The sequence below is a fragment of the Oncorhynchus keta genome, chromosome 4 (genome assembly GCF_023373465.1).
Source record: "Oncorhynchus keta strain PuntledgeMale-10-30-2019 chromosome 4, Oket_V2, whole genome shotgun sequence".
In the NCBI taxonomy this organism is placed as follows: domain Eukaryota; kingdom Metazoa; phylum Chordata; class Actinopteri; order Salmoniformes; family Salmonidae; genus Oncorhynchus; species Oncorhynchus keta.
Window position 1 is genome coordinate 30323771 of NC_068424.1, and position 17205 is coordinate 30340975.

At 41.5% G+C, this 17205-nt stretch overlaps 1 protein-coding gene across 4 annotated transcripts in view; it reads left to right on the forward strand.

Moving 5' to 3' along the window:
- Positions 1 to 17205, forward strand: part of fam49bb (family with sequence similarity 49 member Bb) — a 40848-nt gene that overhangs the window by 726 nt on the left and 22917 nt on the right. The window contains exons 1-3 of one of the 4 annotated variants that reach the window (XM_035759453.2): positions 1993 to 2148; positions 15008 to 15231; positions 15523 to 15611. The gene's annotated coding sequence lies outside the window, so the exon portion shown is untranslated. Of the gene's footprint in view, positions 1 to 1982; positions 2149 to 15007; positions 15232 to 15522; positions 15612 to 17205 lie in introns of those variants that run through there. The other 3 variants (XM_035759446.2, XM_035759460.2, XM_035759441.2) reach the window with 3 other exon arrangements.

Below are 17205 nucleotides of genomic sequence, written 5' to 3' on the forward strand. Positions count from 1 at the left end.
TTCATATTGAATATGAAGATTAAGAATTTGATTAAGATTAAGAATTTCCATCCCATTTGAACCCCGTTCCATCCCTCTGCTGCAGTGTCTCAAACCCGAACGTGGAAGTGAAAATGTTCAGAGAGCTAGTTTTAGGCTTTAAATGTCATGCTTGTAATGTGCCTAGGCTATGGTCTATTGACATGATGTTGAGTGCAAAATCTGCTGTACAAATCTCACACGCTTAACCACAATGCTCTGTATGTAGGCTATAGAGTCACATGACTTATGGCCTACTTTTCCAAACCATAATTCAAATCTGAGATGTAACCTACAGAGACCAATAATGGAATAATGGAGTGTTATTACAAGTTACCAGCACAACTCTACAACCATATTAATTTCACTTAGGATTGGCACTGATCTGTAGTGTAAAGATGTTTGACGTGACAGTGCTTAGATTAGGGACATGTGGTTAGCAGTAAGACTTCTCATTGGTTCAAAGAGGTACACTGTGGTCCATCATATGACTGTTACCTCCATGGCTCATCAGAGGGTAAACAGGCTTGGCCAGCATGGTGCTTGTATGGGGAAAACACTCCACTACCAGACCTTGTCCACTGTAGGAACAGATGCTGTAAATAAAGTCTATCTTGTTGTGTTATATACCGTATGTGGTTGTCAGCCATGTCGCAAGAGAAATATAGGCTAGCTATAATTTTGCTTTTAATCTTTGGGAAGTTGAATCTAAAGTTACCAATTGGGAGTTTTTTCCTCCATGTGGGAGCATCAATATCATTACAAGTTAAAATGCCCGATACGGGTCTGATGGTGTTTTTCCTGGCATCTGGCCAGCCATTGCAAGCATCTGAGTGGATGTCCACTTACAATACAAGTTATGACTGGGGTAGAGGTGGTGAGGGAAGGTGTGAACGTTGTAATGTCCATTGACAGATCTGTAAGACAGGCTACTTATACCAGTAGTGGTTCCTGCTGATTTGCATGCAAGCCAAAAGGAGGAAGCAAGGCCTTCAGCTGGGGTGCGCAATTGAGGTGTTTTCTTTAAGAGCTGTAGACAGACTTCCTTTGTCACTTCACAAAGTACAGATCGCAACAGTACATGTGGTTTGGTGATGACAAGGAGATAAGAATATCAGTATGAATCTGCATTTGATCTGTGAGAACCCGTAGGCTGTTTTATCTGTTTTTATGAGACAAAACATCATTCATTTTCGCTTTCCGCTTTTTTCAAAATGCAGGTACAATAGACTGGTGCTTTCCCCAACCATGAGAAATGGGCCATTTGAATTAGTCATTATCACACACCTGTAATTTAATGGGTCATTAACAAAGAGAAAGATCATTTTAGATGAATCCCATAAGACCAGTGCAGCCAGGCCAGACAGTTCAGTAACAACTATGAGTATTTCTGCTGCCTGTTCTCACTGCTCAGAGACTGGTTGGGTTTGTCTACTTTCTGTGAAATCACCATGAAAGCCTCTCACTTCAGTGGTAACTCAATTGAGTTGACCCAGTGAAATTCTCTCAAATGAACCTCAATCTACACATCCTGTATAGCACGATGACTCATAAAGGACTGCATTGCTTTTCAGTTTAGTCTTGATCAATTCTGGAGCATAATTTATTTTTTAGAAGATACACATACTCTACATACTTTGTATTCCCACTATAGGTTCATGCATTCATTCTTTGTTCATCTGACACACAACTTTATTACATTATAATAACACAACAATATACAATATTATGTTGTCCTAATAAACATAACATACCAAGACAAATATGTGACCTCTATAGCCTTCCTAACTGAGTGACAGTTCTTTCTGACATTTAGATTTACATGCACATATTTTTATTACTGTAGGCTACTGTGGGCTACTATTGTTCAGTGCATTTTTATTAATAGCTGTAGGCTACTTTGACGTCAGCGTGGATTCGCAGGCTGTAAACCCATTTTTCATCCCACTCCCTTGAACACGCCCAGTATTACGAAGCGGTGGTGGACTCTGTATCCTGGTCGCTCTTTGATAGTCGTTTTCGTCCTGTGATATACCAGTGAGACAAGACCATTCAATGAATTAACAGGAATAACTGTCCGTCGCGATGTGATACACGGACCACTCTGTTCGCCAATCTCTGATCATAGTTGTAAGTATTGATAACGGATTGCATTTATTGTCCTTTACTTTGTATCAGTTTCTTTGCAGGATAGCGCTACTGGCGAAGGCTGCGTGGCGGATGGAGGTGATTGTAGTCCATAGTAGCCTACATGTGCTTAGAAATACCGTGCTCATATCTTTCATTGCAACTGAAGTTACGCGAAATTTCACTGTACACATTTTGGAAGGAATAGAAATGACTGCTCTCGCACGTCTGCGCTCATTGCCGCGCAACAATAGTTACAAAAATAACTGTCCGGTTACTGTGTCAGTGCTCACACACAAACTTTGTAGAGCTGTATTGCAGTTCACATGTTTCGTAAGACAATCATTTTAGTTGATTCGCACGGACTCACTTATAGGGTTCTTTATCCAACCGACGGTGGGACTGCATCCATAGAACTAACCGAGGTTGAATTTCACCTATGAAGTAAACTAGATGATATAATCTAGTCGGTTATATACCACCAAGCTACCTTTGATCTTTCACTGTATTCATATCTTCTTCTGATGGATACTCACAATCATCAATTCAAAATCAATAGGCAGTCAGTCTACAAATATGTTGATTTCATGAAATGTATGTTGTGTGTTGCATGGCCTGTGGACGCGTTGTATCCACTCACTTCGGTGATTACCTCAGGAAAGGGATATATTTGAATAAAGCTAGTTAAGTGCAGTGGGTCCTCTTACTTTTTGTCGGACACGTTCTGTCTTGTTATTGTTGGCTCTGCTGTCAAACATCCCTAAAACACACAAACTAAATATGCCTTGTTATTTTAAGAATGTGTGCCCAAAAGTCGACTCAAGACTAGTGCATTTCTCTTATACTTGCTTTGTTTTTGTTTGGTCCTGTATGAATGCTCCAAATTCTTGACCCTCGCGTATTGGCCAAGGAAGACGGGAATCTACTGGTGCTTGTCCAGGATTCAGCAGGTCTGTTCTTTGCACAAGGGCAACCTAAAAAGCCCTCCTGGCTGTGCTTAACCGCTGTCTCTCAGCTACAGTGCATGTCTGTGCATGTCTACAAGCACTTTTTGTGAAGACATTACACTTTACTCATGTAGTGGAAAAAGTCAAGGTTCATCTATCTAGCATACCAAAAACAGCAGAAGCAAGGGCAACCTATTTTTAACGTATGTGCAAGGACAAAGGTATCTCTCGATGGAAACGTAGTAGGCATATAGCCTATCTACAGGGACATCCTGTGTTAGGAAATATTGGTGTCACCAACCTTTGCTTTTGCTTCTGGGGCCTTTGCACCCTGCCTTGAAAACCAACTTGGACTCGAGTAGACATAACATTAGTAAATGTAAATATATTAGCTAAAATGCTAAGTAGTTACAAACTAGCTATGTAAGTAGTTGTTAAAGTTGCTAAATGCTATTGTTGTCCGTGATGCATCGTTTGGGTTGCTAGACGTTCGCGTTAACCTTTTGTCTTATATAGCCATACCAAACATAACATATACTTATTTGAGTGTTCCGGCTTTACAGTTACATCTAGTCTATGCGACCAAGCTGTGAAAACATATCGGACGGAAGTGCTATTGTGTTAGCTCGGCCTTCTCTGGTTAGCAGATTTAAAACATGCGTTGGAGTGCGCCTTTGTTGTTTGTCTCTTGCTATGTGCTGTAAAACATCAAAGAAGGGTTATGTTGAAATTGTGTAGGCAGGGCCTATAGTTGTTGTGGGGTGTATATTGCTGGGAGTAGTTAAAAGGGGAATGTGTAGGCCTACGTTTTGTATGCTATTTCTCTGATGTGTCTATGTATGAGTCAGTGCATGTGCCAGCTCTGGGAGATGCTGACTGGTTCTGTGAAGCATTCCTCTTAACTTTCTCACTTCCCAGTCCCTGTCACACAACTGATCAGAGAGGGACAGATAATGTACCCTCTTCCTCTCTTGGGTATGAAGCCTGACTGTCCACATGAACCTCAAATATCCTAACTGAAATGTAACCAATCATTCTTGGTTTGAGGAGAACATCATCTCTCCTTACATGTCAATGGGTTGTGTGATGGCACTGTATTATAGGAAGGTTATGAACACACTTAACTCTTTCAGCAGATGCTTCATTATTAGCATTCCAGTACCTGATCCAGTTATCAGTCCCTCTCTTGTATGTGGTGTGTATCTTTAGCAGGTACATGCAAAATGGCCTTTGCATTAGAAACTCAACATTGGGCTATAAATAACCTGGCCTCTCCTGAAGATAAAGTGTTGAGGACAGAGTATCCTTTGCTTCATGGTGAACAGGTGTATTCATTAGTGCACACTGTAGCGAAACATTTTGCAACGGAAAGTGTTTTACAACAGAAACAAGAGTTTGTTATTGGACAAGTTTAGTTAGTCCCTCCTCGTTTTCGTCAGTTTGCTTCCATTAGGTTCCAAGTGAATTACAAGCCTGCATCATTCACGCATGTGCACACACACCACAACCACCTCCTGACTTCTGAAGGTAAAGATGAATCCCATACATACAGTTGATTTGATTCGATCTCCCGAGTGGTGCAGCGGTCTAAGGCACTGCGTCTCAGTGCTAGAGGCGTCACTACAGACCCTGGTTCAATCCTGGGCTGTATCACAACTGGCCGTCATTTGGAGCCCCATAGGGCGGCGTACAATTGTGCCAGCGTCATCCGGGTTAGGGTTTGGCCGGGGTAGGCAGTCATTGTAAATAAGAATTTGCTCTTAACCGACTTGCCTAGTTAAATAAATGTTCAATAAATAAAATCATGGGCTGTTAAGCCTTCTGTGTCCCCCACCCACGTGTCAGTGGACACCATAGAGTGGGGTTGCTACACCACAGATGGCACATCAGCAGGGGAGAAATTCATCTTTCACACCTCCCTGTTGCCACAGCGCCCCCGCACCAAATCTCCATCCTACAGTACATGATGCTGGAGCCATCCTATAGAAAGTAGAGTTTAGTTGTCAGCCTGAGATGGGTCTAAGCAGTGAATTACCCCTGCATACTTCTGTTTTGAGCGTTTTATTCAAAGAGTTTTCTTTTTTGTGTCCGCTATTAATCCATGAAATTATATGCAGGCTTTGTTATAGGACGTGGAAGAATCACAAAAAGCTATTATCTTCTTGTACCCCTACCTTGACTCATCACATAAAGCTGCTGTTTTCAGAATATCTGACCAGCCAACTTGAGACATTTTTAATTATCCCCCTATCAAAGCCTGAAAGCAGCTGCCTCTCCCTTTTGAAGCAATTTGTAATTATGCCCTCCGACTGTGAAATCGAGATGACTCACAGTGTGACTCCACCAGTTGCACTCTCTTCCTTATTTTCAGTCTCTAGGCTACATGACAGCTCAATCGTGTTCTCAACTTCCTTTTTTACTGTGGTAGAGTATAGTGGTAGCCCTCTACATTTTGAAAAGGTAATCAGCTTTGCTTGGGTGGGATCTGTCAGAGATTGTTACATGTTACTAGTGCGTTCAGAGAGTATTCAGACCCCTTGACTTGTTCTAAAATTGATTAAATCTTTTTTTTCCCTCATCAGTCTACACACAATGACAAAGCAAAAACAGTTTTGACAGTTTTGCACGTTAATTAAAAATAAAAAACTGATATCACATTTTACATAAGTGTTCAGACCCTTTACTCAGTACTTTGTTGAAGCACCTTTGGCAGTGATTACAGCCTTGAGTCTTCTTGGGTATATATCTACAAGCTTGGCACACCTGTATTTGGGGAGTTCCTCCATTCTTCTCAGCAGATCCTCTCAAGCTCTGTCAGGTTGGATGGGGAGCATCGCTGCACAGTTATTTTCAGTTCTCTCCAGAGATGTTTGATCGGGTTCAAGTCCGGGCTCTGGCTTTGCCACTCAAGGACTTTGAGACTTGTCCCGAAGCCACTCCTGCATTGTCTTGGCTGTGTGCTTAGGGTCGTAGTCCTGTTGGAAGGTGAACCTTCACCCCAGTCTGAGGTCCTGAGTGCTCTGGAGCAGGTTTTCATCAAGGATCTCTCTGTACTTTGCTCCATTCATCTTTCCCTCATTCCTAACTAGTCTCCCAGTCCCTGCTGCTGAAAAACATCCCCACATTATGATGCTGCCACCATGCTTCACTGTAGGGATGGTGCCAGGTTTCCTCCAGACGTGATCCTTGGCATTCAGGCCAAAGAGTTCAATCTTGGTTTCATCAGACAAGAGAATCTGTTTCTTATGGTCTGAGCGTCATTTAGGTGCCTTTTGGCAAACACAAAGCGGGCTGTCATTTGCCTTTTTACTGAGGAGTGTCCTCCGTCTGGCCACTCTAACATAAAGGCCTGATTGGTGGAGTGCTTCAGAGATGAGAGAACCTTCTAGAAGGACAATCATCTCCACAGATAAACTCTGGAGCTTTGTCAGAATGACCATCAGGTTCTTGGTAATTTTTTGGTACCCTTCCCCAGATCTGTCCCTCGACACAATCCTGTCTCGAGACTCTACAGACAATTAGTTTGACTTCATGGCTTGGTTTTTGCTCTGACATACTCTGTCAACTGTTTGACCTTTTATATAGACAGGTGTGTGTGTGTGCTTTTTCCAAATCATGTCTAATCAATTGAATTTACCACAGGTAAATTAAGTTGCTGAAACATCTCAAGGAGAATCAATTGAAACGATGCAACTGAGCTCACTTTCGGGTCTCATAGCAAATGGTCTGAACACTTTTATGTAAATAAGGTCTTTTTAAAATGTTAAATAAATGTGCTTGCCTAAATGGTAGAGGTCGACCGATTTATGATTTTTCAATTCCGATACCGATTATTGGAGGACAAAAAAAGCCGATACCGACTTTACATATATATTTTTTGTAATAATGACAATTAAAACATTACTGAATGAACACTTATTTTAACTTAATATAATACATCAATAAAATCAATTTAGCCTCAAATTTTTTACAAAATGGTTTAAATAATGCAAAAACAAAGTGTTGGAGAAGAAAGTAAAAGTGCAATACAGTGGGGCAAAAAAGTATTTAGTCAGCCACCAATTGTGCAAGTTCTCCCACTTAAAAAGATGAGAGGCCTGTAATTTTCATCATAGGTACACTTCAACTATGACAGACATAATGAGAAAGAAAATCACATTGTAGGATTTTTAATGAATTTATTTGCAAATTATGGTGAAAAATAAGTATTTGGTCATTAACAAAAGTTTATCTCAATACTTTGTTATATACCCTTTGTTGGCAATGACAGAGGTAAAATGTTTTCTGTAAGTCTTCACAAGGTTTTCACACACTGTTGCTGGTATTTTGGCCCATTCCTCCATGCAGATCTCCTCTAGAGCAGTGATGTTTTGGGGCTGTTGCTGGGCAACACAGACTTTCAACTCCCTCCAAAGATTTTCTATGGGGTTGAGATCTGGAGACTGGCTAGGCCATTCCAGGACCTTGAAATGCTTCTTACGAAGCCACTCCTTCGTTGCCCGGGCGGTGTGTTTGGGATCATTGTCATGCTGAAAGACCCAGCCACGTTTCATCTTCAATGCCCTTGCTGATGGAAGGAGGTTTTCACTCAAAATCTCACGATACATGGCCCCATTCCTTCTTTCCTTTAAACGGATCAGTCGTCCTGGTCCCTTTGCAGAAAAACAGCCCCAAAGCATGATGTTTCCACCCCCATGCTTCACAGTAGGTATGGTGTTCTTTGGATGCAACTCAGCATTCTTTGTCCTCCAAACACGACGAGTTGAGTTTTTACCAAAAAATTATATTTTGGTTTCATCTGACCATATGACATTCTCCCAATCTTCTTCTGGATCATCCAAATGCTCTCTAGCAAACTTCAGACGGGCCAAGACATGTAATGGCTTAAGCAGGGGGACACGTCTGGCACTGCAGGATTTGAGTCCCTGGCGGCATAGTGTGTTACTGATGGTAGGCTTTGTTACTTTGGTCCCAGCTCTCTGCAGGTCATTCACTAGGTCCCCCCGTGTGGTTCTGGGATTTTTGCTCACCGTTCTTGTGATCATTTTGACCCCACGGGGTGAGATCTTGCGTGGAGCCCCAGATCGAGGGAGATTATCAGTGGTCTTGTATGTCTTGCATTTCCTAATAATTGCTCCCACAGTTGATTTCTTCAAACCAAGCTGCTTACCTATTGCAGATTCAGTCTTCCCAGCCTGGTGCAGGTCTACAATTTTGTTTCTGGTGTCCTTTGACAGCTCTTTGGTCTTGGCCATGGTGGAGTTTGGAGTGTGACTGTTTGAGGTTGTGGACAGGTGTCTTTTATACTGATAACAAGTTGAAACAGGTGCCATTAATACAGGTAACGAGTGGTGGACAGAGGAGCCTCAAAGAATAAGTTACAGGTCTGTGAGAGCCAGAAATCTCGCTTGTTTGTAGGTGACCAAATACTTATTTTCCACCATAATTTGCAAATAAATTCATTAAAAATCCTACAATGTGATTTTCTGGAATTTTTTTCCTCATTTATTCTGTCATAGTTGAAGTGTACATATGATGAAAATTACAGGCCTCTCTCATCTTTTTAAGTGGGAGAACTTGCACAATTGGTGGCTGACTAAATACTTTTTTGCCCCACTGTATTTAACAATCCAGCCAAGAAGAAATTGGCCACTCTAGTGTTAAAATAAATAGTAATTGTATTAGCCAAGAGGTATCATTTGAAGACATTCACAGTTCCCCCTGAAAAGGTACCCACACAGTATTGGGATATATTTAAATGTCCAATTAAGCCGTTTTGATCTCAATATCAAATCATTTCTGGGTAACAATTAAGTACCTTCCTGTGACTGTTTTCAATTAAAATGGTCAAAAAGAAACCAAAATATCTTCTTACTAAAAAGCTATTTCTCAAGCATGAATTTTGCTAGGACTATCTAGTAGAGGTCTGAGTGAGGGACCTAATTGGAGGAGCATGTAACCTGAACTATTTGTTATTGTCAGAGAGGTGTGAAACTCTCTTAGTTATTGGTCTATTAACTTAACTTAAATACTTTTTTGCCCCACTGTATGTGCCATGTAAAAAAGCTAACATTTAAGTTCCTTGCTCAGAACATGAGAACATATGAAAGCTGGTGGTTCCTTTTAACATGAGTCTTCAATATTCCCAGGTAAGAGGTTTTAGGTTGTAGTTATTATAGGACTATTTCCCTCTATATCATTTGTATTTTATTAACCTTTGACTATTGGATGTTCTTATAGGCACTTTAGTATTGCCAGTGTAACAGTATAGCCTCAGTCCCTCTCCTCGCTCCTCCATGGTCTCGAACCAGAAACACAACGACAACAGCCACCCTTGAAGCAGCGTTACCCATGCAGAGCAAGGGAAACAACCACAGGCTCAGAGCGAGTGATGTTTGAAACGCTATTAGCGCACGCTAACTAGCTAGCCATTTCACTTCGGTTACACCAGCCTCATCTCGGGAGTTGATAGGCTTGAAGTCATAAACAGCGCAATGCTTGACACACAACGAAGAGCTGCTGGCAAAACGCACTAAAGTGCTGTTTGAATTCATGTTTACGCTCCTGCTTCTGCCTACCACTGCTCAGTCAGATACTTAGATGCTTGTATGCTCAGTCAGATTATACGCAACGCAGGACACGCTAGATAATATCTAGTAATATCATCAACTATGTGTAGTTAACTAGTGATTATGATTGATTGTTTTTTATAAGATATGTTTAATGCTAGCTAGCAACTTACCTTGGCTTCTTGCATTCACGTAACAGGCAGTCAGTCTCCTTGTGGAGTGCAACAAGAGGCAGGTCGTTACTGCGTTGGATTACTTAACTGTAAGAATGCGAGATTGTATCCCCCGAGCTGACAAGGTAAAAATCTGTCGTCCTAAAGGAGGCAGTTAACTCACCGTTCCTAGGCCGTCATTGAAAATAAGAATGTCTTCTTAACTGACTTGCCTAGTTAAATAAAGTTGTATAAATAAAAGAATTCTGCAAAATCGATGTCCAAAAACACAGATTTCCGATTGTTATGAAAACTTGAAATCGGACCTCTACAACCTCTACTAAATGCCAAGCATCACGTCTGGAGGCAACCCGGCACCATCCCTACGGTGAAACATGGTGGTGGCATCATGCTGTGGGGATGTTTTTCAGGTGCAGGGACTGGGAGACTAGTCAGGATCGAGGGAAAAGTGAACAGAGCAAAGTACAGTGAGATCCTTGATGAAAACCTGCTCAGGACCTTAGACTGGGGCAAAGGTTCATCTTTCAACAGGACAACAACCATAAGCACACAGCCAAGAAAGAAAAGAAGTGGCTCTGGGACAAGTCTCTGAATGTCCTTGAGTGGCCCAGCCAGAGTCTGTACTTGAACCCGATCAAACATCTCTTGAGAGACCTGAAAATACTCTCTCCATCCAACCTGACAGAGCTTGAGAAGATCTGCAGAGAAGAATGGGAGAAACTCCCTAAATTAATTTGTAAATGCTGCCAAAGGTGCTTCAACAAAGCATTGAGTGAAGGGTCTGAATATTTATGTAAATGTGATATTTCATTTTTTTTATTTTTTTATAAATTAGCAAATATTTCTAACCCTGTTTTTGCTTTGTCATTATGGGATATTGTGTGTAGATTGAGGGGGGGGGGGACTATTTAATACATTTTAGAATAAGGCTGTAACGTAACAAAATGTGGAAAAAGTCAAGGGGTCTGAATACTTTCCAAAGCTACTGTTTGTTCACTGTCATAGAAAGAGTGCATGGTATTTTCAGTAATCAACTTGGGCTAGTCTAGGCTTCCATCAATGCAGGTTTTTATTGCCTGCCTGGTGCTTGTAATGCGACTGGAGATGACTGAGGCTGCCTCAGAGCTACCATTCTCCACAGTGCCTAATTTGTTTTAACATATTTTGTTGGAGTGTCACCTCCACGCATACAGATCTGCCTCAGTTTTTGTCGGGGGGAAATCGATGCAGAGTTTGACCTTAGTTAAGATGTGTTTTGTTCATTAGGCTTATATAACCGGCTCTAGTTTGATCATGATCATCCACACCCCCTTGAAATAAAAGCGTGAGCCAGTTTTCCTCCTAAGCCCTATCTCACTCCCAGTGAGCAACTGGAAGCTGTTGCCACGGTAACACACTTTTTAATTGAGAATGTATCAAACATGTAAAACAACACCAGCTAATTGAACAAATTCTGTCCCTCGCTTCGTAGTCAGCTAACCTTTTTACTACTCTGGCAAACGTCTCACTTTTTTCTCATGAGTGGGTCATTCTTATTCATCACGACACGGTGAGGGAGAGGAGAGCTGTGACTGCTTACCATCTAAAATGCAACGTCGCTTTGTGTCTTCTAATTACAATGTTTTAAATTAGCATTGGGATTAGAGGTCGACCGATTATTCGGAATGGCCGATTTCAAGTTTTCATAACAATCGGAAATCGGTATTTTTGGGCGCCGTTTCCCGTTTTAAAAAACTAAGAAAAAAAATGTTTATACCTTTTTATTTACCTTGGCAAGTCCGTTAAGAACACATTCTTATTTTCAATGACTGCCTAGGAACTGTGGGTTAACTGCCTTGTTCAGTGGCAGAACGACAGATTTTCACTCTTAGACCTTGTCAGCTCAGGGGTTTCAATATTGCAACCGCACAGTTAACTAGTCCAATGCTCTAACCATTGCACTCCACGAGTAGCTTGTCTGTTACGCGAATGCAGTAGAAGCCATGGTAAATTGCTAGCTAGCATTAAACGTATCTTATAAAAAACAATCAATCATAATCACTAGTTATAACTACTAATCCAGTTTAGCAGGCAATATTAACCAGGTGAAATTGTGTAATTTCTCTTGCGTTAATTGCACGCAGAGTCAGGGTATATGCAACAGTTTGGGCCTCCTGGCTCATTGCAAACTAATTTGCCAGTTATGACATACATTGAAGGTTTTGCAATGTAACAAGAATATTTAGACTTAGGGATGCCACCCGTTCCGTATTTCACTGAAATAATAAACGTTTTGTTCATGATAGTTTCCGGATTCGATCATATTAATGACCAAAGGCTCGTATGTCTGTGTGTTATTATGTTATAATTAAGTCTGATTTGATAGGGAAGTCTGACTGAGCAGCAGCAGGCCCGTAATCATTCATTCAAACAGCACTTTCGTGCATTTTGCCAGCAGCTCTTCTCAAGCACAGCGCTGTTTATGACTTCAAGCCTATCAGCCTAATGGCTGGTGTAACCAATGTGAAATGGCTAGCTAGTTAGTTGGGTGTGCGCTAATACTGTTTCAAATGTCACTCGCTTTTAGATTTGGAGTAGTTATTCCCCTTGCGCTGCAAGGGCCGTGGCTTTTGTGGAGCGATGGGTAACGATGCTTCGAGTGTGGCTGTTGTCGATGTGTTCCTGGTTCGAGCCCAGGTAGGGGCGAGGAGGGGGATGGAAGCTATACTGTTACACTGGCAATACTATAGTGCCTATAAGAACATCCAATAGTCAAAGGTATATGAAATACAAATGGTATAGAGAGAAATAGTCCTATAAATACTATATTAACTAAAACCTCTTACCTTGGAATATTGAAGTCTCGTGTTAAAAGGAACCACCAACTTTCATATGTTCTCATGTTCTGAGCAAGGAACTTAAACGTTAGCTTTTTTACATGGCACATATCTTACATGGCACACATTTTTACATGGCACATATTTTACATGGCACATATTACTTTCTTCTCCAACACTTTGTTTTTGCATTATTTAAACCAAATTGAACGTTTCATTATTTATTTGAGGCTAAATTGATTTTATTGATGTTTTATATTAAGTTAAAATAAGTGTTAATTCAGTATTGTTGTTATTGTCATTATTACAAAAATAATTTAAAGGCAGATTAATCGGTAGCAACCTTTTTTTAGCCCTCCAATAATCGGTATCGGTATCGGCATTGAAAAATCATAATCGGTCGACCTCTAATTGGGATCATCACGCAAACCTAATATTCTTGGAAAGTCATGTTCCCAACTGACCCTGGATCTGCGGACCATGCAAATCATCATGCGTTGACTACACATTAGCCGCTATTGATTTAAATGATGGCCTACTTCATAGTGACAGCACATTGTAGTTTACAACATGTGCTGTCCCACATATTGACCTCTCTGTAAATGCAAACACGTTTGTTGACAGTCCGTTTATTTTTCAAAGACTCAAGGAAGTTCCGTTTCTATGCTACAAAAATTGCTTTTGTTTCTCTCCACTTATATAGCTTGTGCATTTATGATGCTCATCTGTTTTTCGGGGTACCGTTATTGCGATTTAAAGAAACGTAACATGCAATGGGTCAATCAATGTTTCTTTCGCATGGATCAAGCACTGACCCTAGGGTGTATCAATGCATGCTCACTCCAGATGCAGTGTAGCTACAACCGGTGTAATATGGGACCTGTTTACCAGGCCATTATCACAATGTAATTTAGAAAATTAAGTCTACTACCGTCCTACAATCAGGGTCTAAATAGAATCTGTATTCAAGTCATTGGCTTGATTCTGCCTATCGTGTTGTTACATATTAAGACGTGTGTGTGCGTGCGTGCGTGCGTGCGTGCGTGCGTGTAATAGAAATGACAAGTTGACCCAGCAGTCTCTTGAACAGCCTGTATCTTAGAACAGTGAATACAATCTAAACCAAAGCTCTTATTCCACATCACGTTGATTGGGTTAAAGCGTAGTACCTCTCCAGCGGTGTTGCTCAATGATGCGTAACTTATTCCATGATGCCTTGGCACCGATGTCACTTAATGTCCAAAGTGACAAGCCAAGTCCATTTTTATTTGGTATAGACCTAGAGCCCTTTGCTCTGGCGAAACTTCCCCTTTTAAAACCCACAGTGTATCATAAACACATTATTATTACAGTGAAACATAAAGGGTGATCTGAAAGGAAGTAGATATTTGATATCCCATTTCCACGAGTATAACTATGAGGGGACTTTGAGCACAAAGTTCTTCAATTTCTAAGTCTTGTGTGGATTTCAGCCAACTCCAATTTTTTATTATTTTTATTTTACCTTTATTTAACCAGGCAAGTCAGTTAAGAACATATTCTTATTTTCAATGACGGCCTGGGAACAGTGGGTTAACTGCCTGTTCAGGGGCAGAACGACAGATTTGTACCTTGTCAGCTCGGGGGTTTGAACTCGCAACCTTCCGGTTACTAGTCCAACGCTCTAACCACTAGGCTACGCTGCCGCCCCAAGCCGAGATATCTTTGAAAGTTTCTCTCCAGAGCTCACTCGGAGTGACTGACTCGTTCGGTTGTTGTAGGCCAAAGTCAAAGAACTAGAAGTCCAATCACATTCATGTATGAGCACTGCTAGTTCATTAAGGCAGGCCATTTGTTCGCAGCCTATTTGTATGCAGGCTGATGAATCGTGGAGTAGTACAGCGCCCCCGGTCCTAATTGTCTTCCGTCTACTGAAACTGCACTCAACCACACTCCGGAAAGGGCCAGAGGTGCGTGCTTGGGGTTCATGTTCAAGTGGCTTTTCAAATCCAAATGGTTTTAAAAGAAAATATCAGGTTGAAGCATATCTTGTCATGAGGGTTCTCGTCACCAGTGATTTCTCAAGGGGTGGGTCAGAAGTCTGGACCCAGTGCTGGGACTGGTCGTTCTTGGGTAAGTTAGCTATAAAGCCTTGGTTGTGGTTATCAACATGGTTATGTCTATTTGGTGTGTCACAAAATTCAAAAGGCTTTATGCGGGTGACAATGCAAAAAAAAAAAAAGAAGTTTGTTGTGACCATAGAAATAGAAGGCCCCCCCCATCTTGCACCTCAAACCACATTGGCTGATTTTAATTGCAGTGAACACAAGTCTTGGTTGAACAAACATTAAGAATATTTTGTCTGGGCCCTATTGTAGCCTAACAGGAGGAAGTGGACTAGGGAGTGCAGTGGAAAATCCGAAGTACACACTGAATGAGAGGAAGTGTTGCACAATAGGAAGTGGTGTGCGTCTGGCCGCTGTGCCTCCCAGTTTCTACAAGACTGCTGCAACGTTGCCCTTCTCAAGAAACCCAGTCTGCATGAGAATCACGAAGGGCTGCACCTGTGACTGACTGTTGTCCAATAAATTCTCAACCTCTGGTAACATTGCATTCATGTGTCCTGTAATGTTAAGTGTTCAGTAATCTAGGGATAATCAAGGTCCTGGAGGTTGGAAATGTTTGTTGTGGCCAAGTGAAACTTTTGAGCTATTACATGATAATTGGACCAGAGGGATAGACTGAGAGGAATGTCGAATATTGGCCAGGTTAAGTTTTGTTGCAAAACTTGCTGTCAAAAAGAAGGAGCAAGAAAATGAATTGATAAAGACTGTTCATATCTGTTTTGGGAGGAGTGATTTGACTCACTGACTGAATTAGCCTTTGTTTTCAGAACCTGACCTCTGCTGGAGGACTGTGACCTTGGCCACCCGCCAGGCTCGGCCTCCTTCCTCCTGACTGACACCTCCAGAGCTTCTGCTGGTTAGTATTAACACAAAGTTACCCCTATACGCTGATCTTGTGTCAGTTTTGCATTTCCCCTAGTAATGGTAGGTTAGGATTGGGGGGAGGGGAAACGGATCCTAGTTCTGTAACTAGGGGAAGCTTCACCCCGGAGCTATCAACACCCACTGCTGTCATGTCCTGACTCATCTAACTTTAGGGTTCAATCGTAACACCACAGCAGAATATGCTATTCTGCTATAAGGCCTTTCTATTGGATTCTTTATACCTCAAGTGGAACATGACTTTGTGGAACTTCAGCTCTAACTGTGGTCACTCTTAAGCATAGTTATTTTTCTCTTCATTTTAAGTTCCTGTTATTATTTGGCGCTAGAAGAGCGCTGTCGTTTTGACTTTTTCCCCATCAGGGTCACAATGTGAACACGGTTTGTGTAATGCTGGTATGTTTTATTTTGTTATGCTAGTTTAGCCAATGTAAAATGGCTAGCTAGTTAGCTGTGCGTGCTAGTAGTGTTCTATCGGTGACGTCACCTGCTCTGAGAACTTGAATTAGTTGTTTGTGGAGTGACAGATAAGTTGTACGTGTGTTCAGAGGGTTCTTAGTTCGAGCTCAGGTTGAGTCAAGGAAGAGGGACGGAAGCAACACTGTTACACTAGGTCCTTGACCCTCACACATTCACTATTTTGCTTTGTTATATCAAAGGTAAGCTGTTCTTCTGTGGAGGCTAATGTGTCTGTTGTGTTCTAGAGTGGCTGTATATAGATGGAAGCTTTCACTGTGGAGCACCTCACCTACACAACAAGCCCTAGCTACAACTAAGCCTAGAATCTTGCACCGCTTCCTTTCAGACACATTGGATCCGTCAGAATTAGAAATAGGTGATAACATCACTACCCTCTATTACAGTTCCTGCTTGTGTGATTTTTGCCTCCCTTGTTTATATTTTCCCTTCAGTCTCCTTGGAGACCGTTACCATGGCGTGGCAGCGGAGCTGTCAATCTTGGGCCTAATCAGAGGTGTCAGAGCACGTTGTTACATTACCTGCCCACCTATCTTGCACCACAGCTTCCCACCTGTCTGTCTGATACAGCTGGAGACAATCCAAGCCGTCTAGGACTAAATAAGCCAATACCATTTCATATGTTCTGTGTGGTATGTTTAGTTAAACATCAGTTCATGAAGGGTTTTACATTAAAACCGTAGCCTAACTGAAATATCATGATTATCATGCAATTTGTTAGTTGTTAATGCAATAATGGCTTGGCAAAAGCTACATTGCGAGTCTTAAATCCACCGGTTTAGCGGGAACGCTAATCTATTTTAGCTAGCTCAGACTTCAGTCTGTGACTCTTTGGCCAAGGGACGGGAAGTGGTGAGTTGTAACTAACAGAGGGGAGATGATCGAGTGAATGCGGCATTCCTTTCACTGAACGCTGAGGTAAGATTAGCTTCTGTAAACCAGGGGAGGTGTGTACTGTAGTAAAGTAGCCTGGGGTAAAGCTTTTCACTGTAGCTCTGGTAAAAAAAAAAAATAATAATGAGGCAGTACTGCCACCAGCTGGTGATGTAAAAATATTTATAAACCGTAGACTATGGTATGATGTCATACAG